Source organism: Arvicanthis niloticus, chromosome 25, assembly GCF_011762505.2.
Source record: "Arvicanthis niloticus isolate mArvNil1 chromosome 25, mArvNil1.pat.X, whole genome shotgun sequence".
In the NCBI taxonomy this organism is placed as follows: Eukaryota; Metazoa; Chordata; class Mammalia; order Rodentia; family Muridae; genus Arvicanthis; species Arvicanthis niloticus.
Genome location: NC_133433.1, coordinates 16818413 through 16829114, shown reverse-complemented (window position 1 = coordinate 16829114; position 10702 = coordinate 16818413). Strand labels below are relative to the sequence as shown.

Here is a 10702-nt window from a genome sequence, read left to right as displayed (position 1 = left end):
CAGGACTAACCCACTCCTGTGATAATGCTATAATTAATTAATTAATCATGAGGGTACTTACGGCATATTCTTCTATTGATCCTTGTCTTCCAGTGCTGATGCTCTGGGGACCAAGTCTCCAACACATAGGGAAACACAATTAAAATCAAGCCAATAACCTACAGCAGTTTCTAAAGGTGATCTGTGGTGGTTTGAATCGGTATGGCCCCCATCGGCTCCTGTGTGTGAATGCTGTCCCATGGGAAGCAGGCACTATTAGGTCTGGTCTTGTTGGAGTAGGTCACTCGTTAGAAGTGCTTCACGGTGGGGTCAGGATTTGAGGTTTCCTATGCTTAAGTTCTGCCCAATGTGGAACATAGTCTCCTCCTGGCTGCCTGCAGATCAAGATGTAGAACCTTTGGCTCCTCCAGCACCATGCTTACCTGCCTGCTACCATGCTTCCCACCAGGATGAGAATGGACTAAACCTCAGAGACTGTGAGCCAGTTCCAACTAAATATTCTCCTTTCTAAGAGTTGCCTTGGTTCATGTCTTCAGAGCAACAAAGCACTAACACAAGGTTCTGAGACTACATCTTAACATTTGACAGTGAAAATATGAGATAGTTTTTGAACTTTTTTGCAGACACCAAGGAGCATAGCTATCTGCCCTCTCTAGATGTCTCTGTGTTCCTTCAAGGGAAACAGTCATCTGTGCATCTCTGGTGTGGGAAGTCTGAGCTGCAATGAACGCTCAAGGGCCTTCCAGAGTTAATGTTAAGATCTTAATCATGTCGTCAGCACTTTGAAAGTCAGGAGCTACACACTGTGGCCCATGTGACTAAGACGGCGTAGCAAGACTATTTCAGTTGTCTCTCAGTTCTTCACCTTCTGTCTCTGATTCTTTGTAAAATGTACTAATTTGTGTCTCTATTTTCCATTTCTCTCTTCTATTTGTTGGCCCTCCTCCCTGCAGCTGCACTATCATGGAAATAAATTCTGTTTAGATGCTTATAGGAAAAGTTGAAGCTTAATTGTGTATTTCTATTAATAAACTTTTCCCAGAACAATTCAAATTTGGGTTGCTTTGACATTTAAAAAAAACTTACTGACCTGGTATCATCATTTCAACAATGACATGAAAAAGAGAAGACGGATTAAAAGAGACATTTAAGTTGTATTTTAACAGCTTTCTATTCTCTCCGTCTTTTCTAGGTAGAAAAAGAAAGGTGTCTTCCATATCAGTCGGAAGGACTAGCAAATAAAGCTGAATATTTCTATAGTTGATCCTAGATAAACGTTATGGTTTAGGAGAATTGGGGGAGCTCTGTCTGTCCAAAAGCCTCCCCACCTCCACACTGAAGTTCTGAAAGAAGGTTCCGGTCTGAGGCAAGATAAAATGGCACCCAAGTGTAAAGATCTACCACCGAGTTAAGCCCTAAACGATGTAGGCACGCTTTGGCTCTTGCCGAGCTGCCAATCTAGGAAGGAGGCAGCTGTTGAAGAGTGGTAAAATGTGATGCATATCTAAAAGGGGAAGCCCAAAGTGCTGAGGAAGGCCAAGCACTTTGAGGAGGTCAAGCTGGTGAGCCATCGGCTTTAGGACCCAGACAATCCAGTGCTGCTTTTGGCACAGTGGAGCTGTTTGCAGGAATCTTGACTTGGCTATACTTTGTCTCACACCGTGGTTTCTGTATTGAAACGCTCCCTATGTCCCCAACAAAGTTATGTCAAATGTCCTAAGACTGTAACATGTCAATTCTCAGCCTAAAGGAGAATGAATTTTTTGCTATAGTGATATCTTTTGCGGGTTTGTTTTTAATACTTGACCTCGTGTCTTTTCCAGTCAGCACGAAAGCAGCGAGATTCTAAAAGCAAAAACAAGAATGATAGCGGGATCAAGGGGTCTCCTTTGCTTGCATCCAGGCTTTGGGCCAAAGGCAGAGAAGGAGCCTTGGAGAGCACTGTGAACCCGCTGAGCTTGCTAGGGCTCTGTTTTAGTGCCAGGGGCCCGCTGTGAAGAATGTGTGCGCAGGTCAACGTTTCACTGGTCCCCCCCCAAAAAAATAAAAAAAATTGACTGGTTTTCAAGGACTCGACATGTCTTCCCACTGATATATTAAAAAATCATATACCCAGCAGAAAGAAAACAACATTTTCTTATAGAAATGAACTCAAAGATTTGAAATGTTTTGCTGCTCTTTTATTTGTAGAATCCATATTCATACATCCCACCAACCTAGGGAATATGAACTATTAGCATGGTCTCCATATAGGATCATGGACAAGACCAGGCTATGTCCTACTCTAAGTTATTCCAAGACAGTGTTTTATCAGGCTGTGCCCTGCCTTAGGAGAGACTCCGTTTTAAAAGCAGGTTTGACTTCATTTTCAGAGAGAAGGATGACTACAGCTCCTGGAGGGACCCAGGAACTGCACCATCTGCTGGGCACCACCTGTCCAGTGCATAATGATAAATGACTTATCCCTGAGAAAAGTCTTCTTACATATCAATTGGTGAGAATTGAGATTTTATAGGCACACGAGACTGCTTAAATCCTATCAGAAAAACCTATTTTGGATCCCAGAAATAATGGATAACTAACACAGTCATGGCATGGTCCTCCCCAATGTATCATCTGACACAGGACTTGTCCAGTAAGGATTGAGAGCCTTGGCCCCTGCTAATAATGTAGCCCCTTCAATTGCCTACCTGCCCACCTGGTCATTTGTGTACCTGTCCCATGTCCTGCTTTGGACTGGCTCCAGCCTTTTCATGGCACAGCTGAATTCTGCAGCTTTGCTCTCAAACTGACTCCAACAGCTCCTCCGACAATGCCATCAGGGGTTCCCTCTCAGCTCTGGTCTGGCTCAGTACATATTTATAGATTCTCAGAGTGCCTCTGAAAGTTCTCGAACTTTGGCACATGCTTTTTTAACTTGCATTCATCCTGTGATCCATTTATATATGTTTAGACACGTTGACTGTGTACTAAATGAGGTGATACGAAGCTCTTAGGAACTAAGATCAGAATAAAGAACTTGCCTTTGCCTTGGCCAAGCCGCCAAAGTACGTAGGTTTTATAGCAGTAAGTTTATTGTTATTCAATTAATTCTGACACTGTGGAAAGACATACCGTGTACTGTTTTTGGCATAGCATGCTCACAGTGTCACAGGGGTTAATTAGGCCCCATTTTATAGGGTCAGAGCTTCATTTGGGTCAATGCATGGGTCGCCACAGGCTTCCTTCCCCTCCTGCTTCCTAGCAACCAACTGGTAGGATGGGTTGGGGGTAGAGTGTGGGACAAAATGAGCTGCTTCCCACCCCCTTGCTGAGTCTGAAGCACAATCTTGGCCTCTTCAGCCAAACACAGGCAGGAACTAAAGAGGTTTTCCTTGATGGGTGTTTCTTTGCATTTCTAAAAGGGCCTGCTGAAGTCGGGAGGAAAAATTAAATGAATTAAAGGGTGACAATCCTAAAAGCTAGCAGCACTTTAGCCTGAGGCTATTTATGCCAATAGCTCAACATAAACAAGCCTTTCGTGTGTGTGTGTGTGTGTGTGTGTGTGTGTGTGTGTGTGTGTGTGTGTGTGTGTGATCAGCCAGTTTAAAAGAGCTCTGTACTGTGGCTGGAAGCCAGTTCCCAACTAATAAAGTTTTTATGGTTGTTGCTTATTTTCTTCCTTGCTCGGTTGTTTTGTGAGACTGTACCTCTCAGAAGTATTAAGGGGGTAAACAGGTACTCGCATTAATGTTCTTAATACCCTGGGGAAAATACTACTCAAAAGTATTTTAGTCTTTATACGTTTACAAAAAAAAAAAAAAAAAAAAAAAAGCATGAAAACTTAGAATTAAAGGATTAGAAGGAGTTGAGGGCGTGGCTCTGTTGGTAAGGTGTTTGAGTTCGATACCCCCAGAACCCATGAAAAAGCTGCGTGGGGGCTTGCGCTTGTAATCCTAGCACTAAAGAGGCAGAGACTGCAAATTATCTAAGGCTGACCAGCCAGCCTAGCCTTGGTGAGCTCCAGGAGAGTGAGGGAACCTTGTCTCAAAAACAGAAGTAGCAAATGAGAAACATCGAAATTTGTCTTCTGACAAACACACACACACACACACACACACAGAGAGAGAGAGAGAGAGAGAGAGATGTTTAAAGTGAAAGAGATGTTTGAAGAGCTACTTAAAATGCTATTTTGTTGTAGGATGTACTTTCCTAAAACTCCGACCTTCTCTGTAAACAGGTCGGCATACAGCAGAATACAATACTAAGATCCTTATAAAAGAGCTGCGGTGGACAAAACATTCTGGCCATGAACCAAAGATTGTCCACCTTGAACAAACGCTACCCCTGGTCTTGCTGTTGCTCACCTGACTTACTAGGTTTCCAATTACAGAAAACTCAACACTGAGACAAAGTGACATGGTCACTAGTAGCAACATCTATCTGCCGTAGTCAAGGCCTTCAAGCTGTCCCATGAATGGTAATATACCATGTGGTAATAAACATAAAGACTTCCCATTATACACATTTCCCAGTGTTATCTCCTTCTAGAGAACTGTATAAATTCTGATTTTCTGAGTCTCAGAGATCTCCATCTATACAGCTTTGTTTAGCAGTCTAAACTGCACTGTGAGCTGGGAGGACCAGCAGTGGTTTCTCCACAGAGTTCCAGCATTCATCTGGTGCTTGTTCTTATTCATTAGAGGGTCTCCATGCATGGCTTATAGTACAGCCTCATGTTGCTGAACACCTTGGGTTACACTGCAGTGTTAGACAACTAAGTCTGTCTCCAACATTGTGTCCTTGCACAGACCTAAATGGTATACAGGTGTGGTATAGCACTCAGTGTAACCTCTTGACACAATCAGGAGAGACATAGTGGAAGGAGTGCAGTCCTGAGTGGATGTGTGCTGCTGCCACGGGCACAGGCATGTCAGGGACCCTGGAGCCTCTGCCCCATGGGAGTGGCAAAGTCATCCCCAGTCAAGGCTCAAAGGGATGGCAAAACCTCTGCCATGTCGAGTGTGAATGTTGACTGTCTGTGAAGACAATGTTCACCATGGCTTTTTCTCCTCCCAGATGTTTACAGTCTGAAGACTGCTTCCCTACAGAGCCTGCTCTTGATGAGACTAGGTAAGCCTGCATCCTTGTTCAGCTGCATACAATAACTCCACGTCCTTACTATCTGTATGTAGCAACCTCACCTCCCTGTTCAGCTGTGTATAATAAACACATGGAACATCTGGGTTGCTGAAGCTTCTTCATTAGAAAGCCTAGACTGTGATCAAAGCTTTTCTGTGTCTCTGCTCCTCTCTCTGTCCAGCCTTTCTTCATTCCTTTATCACATCACCTTGAATTAGGGTCCCAGGATCCAGGCCATGGAAAGACAAGGCAATGCAGGAAACAGGAGATGAGGCTGCTTCATGCTGCTTTACAGAAAGCGTTTATTAGCAGAAGGAACACATGTGAAGATGATGACTGAAAAAGATAGGACAGGAAGTACACCAGCTGGTAACATTGTTATCTGTCATTACCGACTGTTGTGTACTGTAATAATGGTGTTACTCCACTTAAATTACTGCCTATGCAGAAGCTATGTTGTCACAAGCATCGCCATAGACACATGAATCATTAGTTGCTCAACACAGACACTCGAGGACAAAGATGTGTATGCTTGCTTCTTTAACATCTTCGGGAGCCACTGTTACCTGGATGGTCTACCACTGACAAAATCATTTTGCTGAACATGACTAGAAAATGAAACCATTTTTTTTTTTTAATTTTTAACTATAGACTATGCCTTTTTATACTTTTTTCATGTGTGACTCCTTTTCACCCAAGAAACATCTATATGACCATGGAGATAAACATATATAAACTAGGTGTGTTAAAAAAAACACAGCAAATTTTATTTTAAGACAATTCTTTGATGCATACATATAATTTAACAATTATTAGCAATAAAATAATATTTATATACTAATAAATGTTCTTGTTTATCTTTGCATAAATGATTACACCATGCCAGAATATTTGATACTGTAGGAAATAGATCTCTTTCAACATTTCTCAGAGTCAATTGATATTTTGTGTGGTCATCATCAATGTAAGAATATTACTTTGTGTAAGTTTGCTTTGCAAACTGTCACAGTTATGTTTAAGACAATTTCAGAAATTGTCTTAATTCTAACCCAAAATTCATTTAATAATTATTTTGCCCAAATTCAACAACTCAAACTAAAATGAAATATTCTAACATAACACAATCCAAAGATACACTTACTTGATATATACCCAAGAATGATCGTAGAAAAATAGTAGTCTTTGTCTTTCATAGTTAAACCACTATGCTTCTCTAAAACCAACCAACCAACCAAACAAACAAAAACAATGAAAAACCCTTTGATGTGCAGGAAAAAACACTGACATTCTTAATGTGCAATAGTCATAAACTTAATCTGGGTTCCAACCAATGTTTGTTTGTTGGTGTTGCATGATCTGAGGGCATGTGCAGTGTTAGTGTGTTTATTGTATGTTCAGAATCAAGGCTGCAGGGGAGTCACACAGTGCAACACGAAGAGAATTGAGGGGTGGGGGAGAGAGAAACATACAGAAGCTGATGCTGCAGTGAAGATGCTGAAGTTAAAATTTTCCATCATGATGGAAAGGGGAGAAGGTCCTGTGCTTTTCCAAAGCACCCTTACCTTTAGAGAGCTAATAAAAATGCTTCCTGGCAACAGGACGAATACTGTGGACCTTGTGTATACTAGGCAAGTACACTATCAATGAGCTTGTGTTCTTTTTTCCTTGAAACTCATCTGCTGCCATGGGTTAGTGATCATTAAAACTCTGGAACTCTCTACATTTGATCTCTAGGCTGAACTTCTCTCCCACTTTCTGAGTGGCATGTTTGTTTACTCAGTAAGTCCTTGAAAAATACCCCAGCTCAGCTTGCCTTGGGCAGCATGAATGGAGCTGATTCTGCAGGGAGCTTCTTCAGCCACATCTATAGATAAATAGGCTAAAAAGAAGGCAAGCTATATAGGGACCAAAAGCAGATGGCTCCCTCAAGTCTGAGTATTAAAAGCGTTTCCTTTTATTCTTTGTAACACGTTTTCTATATTTGTGATTGGTTGACACATTTTGTTTTCATTCCAAATTATTTTTGTTCTTTAACATCCACTCAAAGTCTGCCAAACAAACGAACCCTGGGATGATCTTAGAAGACAAGCACAAGCCACAAGTGGCTTGATCTATGGCTGACATTAGCCCTTCCATAGTTGGAATGTCTACCGAGCAAGACCTGGGTTTATCTGTGGATCTGCTAATCTGTAAATGTTTACATAATATATGCAAGGCAGGATGGTAAGAGCCAACATTACCTGAGAATTTTACAATAGAGATAGCCATCATCCTGATTTTTCCAAAACAGTCTCAAAAAGTTCAAGTCAGAAGGTGAGTGTAACATGGAAACAGGAATTTCCATTTAAAATAAAAGGCAAGGGATTCTGGTTTTTCCAGACTTCCTCTTAGTTGTTGCATGCAGCCTGCCTGCCTGTAAGAACTTCTTTCCAACTTCCATTTTTGAGAACTTCACCTCTTGGTGCAGACCCAGAATTGCCCCAGGTCTTCTACAGACTTTCTTCACAGCCTTCACTTCTAGCACCATCTTAATTCTTTTGTTCAGTCCCCAATCCAAAGGAACATATTCTCCAAGGGACCCCCCAGCGGCCACACTCAACTGAAAGGCAAAGACCTTCATCCACCATACTAGCCTATAATTCAGAGTAGATAACAGCGACCAAAGAGCAGAACACCCAGCCAACAACGATGAGACCAGATGTCTACACCAAGAAACACCTCAAACCCCATAACTCCAGATGCTATATTCCTTTGCAAAAACACCAACAAGGACCGCCAAGCCAATATGCCTCTTCCAGGAAAAGGGCATGAGAAAAAGAAGCTGAAGCACAAGATGGGGACTTCAAAGTAGCTATTAAAAATAAGTTCAAGGACCTTGGAGGGGACATGAATAATTAATTTCCTTAATCAAGTCTGTGAAAATACAAACAAAAAGTGGAATGAAATAATGAAATCAATTCACAACAAGAAAGTACAATCAAACAAAGATGTAAAATCACTAAAACAAACCCCAAACTGAGATAAAACTCAATGTGAAAGATTTAGGATATCAGACAAAAACCTCAGAGGTAAACCTCACCAACAGAGTATGAGACATGAAAGAGAGAATCTCAAGTGTTGAAAATAAAGTAGAAGAAATGGATACATCAGTCAAAGAAAATGTTAAATTAAAAAAAAAAAAAAAACAAAACAAAAATCCAGGGCTGGAGAGATGGCTCAGTGGTTGAGAGCACTGACTGTTCTTCCAGATGTCCTGAGTTCAATTCCCACCAACCACATGGTGGCTCACAACCATCTGTAATGGGGATGCCCTCTTATGGTGTGTCTGAGTACTCATATACATAAAATAAATAAATAAATCTGAAAAAAACCAGGCACAAAATATCCAGAAATTCTGGGACTCTATGAAAATAAAAAATAAATGTATATACAATAGCACCAGAGAAAGGAGAAGAGAGCCAGGAGCTCAAAGACACTGCAAATATTTTCAAGAAAATCATAGAAGAAAATGTCTCCAATCTAAAGAAAGTGATGTCTACCAAGGTACAAGAAGTGCCAAGTCCCGCATACCCTTGGTAGGGACAGAATGACACGGTTCCTGCCCCTGGGACAGGGCCCCAGTGTGGGCCTCCATGAGTGTCAGTGGCTACTGTGGACCTAAGGTTTGTTTGGGTAATAATGTACAGATTTTCACATTCCTCCGAGGAATCTCCTCCCTGTTAATGTTAATAATTAAAACAGTATGAGTTTAGGAGTTGAGGGGGTCTCTCTGTCTTTTGCAAAATGGTAAATGCCGGAGCCTTCAGGACAATACGATTGTGGAAAAGAACTTTGAAAACATGAGTTTGAAAACACATAATTTCTCAACTATGCAAAAATATAAGAATGCAATATGAATTGTATAAGGAGCTTCACAAATCTAAAGGAACAAAGGCATTAATGAGCCAGCTTGTCAGAAAGACACAAAGGCAGGCAGATTTCTGAGTTCAAGGTCAGCCTATGACACTGCAAGGTGAGGCCCAGGTGCGGTAGAAATGGTAATCTCAGGCCAAGGTCCGATCCAGCTAGTTTATCATCAGTGTTTAACAGAGGCAGGCAGATCTCTGAATTCTTTTGAAATTCATTTTTAAAAAATGTCCTTGCTGTCTCCAAAGAATCAAGGGCTGGGTCATGGGATGCTAATTCAGAGAATAATCAAAAGGGAACCAGGAATAAACAACTGAATTGATATGTAAATAAAAAATGGTCTGCGGCCACTGGAGGAGAGCAGGTTGCCCTCTCACAAGCTTTGGAGGCAGAGCTGCCGAAATGTTCCAGATCGAGGGTCTGGCACGGAAGATGGACCCGGAGGAGATGAAGCAGAAGATGCGTGAGGATGTGGTCTCCTCCATTCGGAACTTCCTCATTTACGTGGCCCTGCTACGAGTAACTCCGTATATCCTAAAGAAGCTGGATAGCATATGAGGATTGGGCGTCACATGGATGCATGGCATGAAGAATCTGGTGACGGTTTCTCCTCCTGTCTGCAGATGAATTGGCCTAGAAAGGTGTTGAAGACCCTCATACTCGGGAGACCCTTCCTCAAGTCTCAGGAGATCAGGACCACCCAAAGATCACAAGAAACCATACCTGGATGCAATCAGCTGAGGCTTTATTAGGGAAATTGGCCTGTGGTCAAACCACAAGCTCTCTCTCTGAAGAGCAAGGTTTGGCCTAGAGTGATGGGTAAGGGGTCTTTTAAAGAGCAAAACCACAAACCAGGGGAGTGGGGAGGGGGTGAGGGGTTGTCAAGGATACAAAACATAAAAATAGTGGAACAATTCAGAGGTACTCACCCTAAATGATTAGTGTCATGTGGAAATCAACCCTGCATTCTTCTCAAAATGTGGTTTTTACCATCGTGTCCTTTCCTGCCATTTACCAACTACTTCAGATTAACTATCTTCACTTCTTCCTGCTATAGCCCCACCTAGGTGGCTTGCATCTTTTATCTGTGGTCAGGAATGCCTTCCTGCCTTGGGCCTTTTCCACCCATAGGCGGGCCTACTGCCTGAGGCTTGATTCAGGGAATAATTCCTCTACCTGGAATGTTGCTCCGGGGAAGTGAAGGCCTGAAATCTTATTTTCAGTTCCTCGTTCTGGAATCTGCACTTTTCCTGCTCAGGTCTAAGGCAAAAAATCTACATATATTTTATAAAATGGCCTTTATAATTTTTCACCTCTACAGTGTAAGACTGATAAAACGGACATAAAACCTACTTGTTGAGAACAAGTTGGGCTTTGAGAACTGACCTCCATAGCTGCAATATAAAACTATTTGGGAAGGTACAAAAAGATGTCTTGTGGGCATAGTGCCCTTAGGCCCATGATACCCACCTCTGTGAGTGTTGATGAATGGTAAATAATGTCAGGCTCTAAGGGGCTTGTGTCTGAAATGGTACCATCTTGGCAGTCATTTCTGTTTACAACTTCTGTTCAAAGTGTTATTTGTGAAGAGTCTGTTTGAAAGTCAGCATACACCCACATGACATTTAAGCACAGTCTATATTTTTAAAAAACATTCTGATGAGAAAAAAAAAAA

The 10702-nt window shown here is 41.8% G+C and overlaps 1 pseudogene; it reads left to right on the top strand.

Moving 5' to 3' along the window:
- Positions 1–9429: 9429 nt before the first annotated feature.
- Positions 9430–9585, top strand: LOC143438510 (mitochondrial import receptor subunit TOM5 homolog pseudogene; annotated as a pseudogene).
- The last annotated feature ends 1117 nt before the right edge of the window (positions 9586–10702 follow it).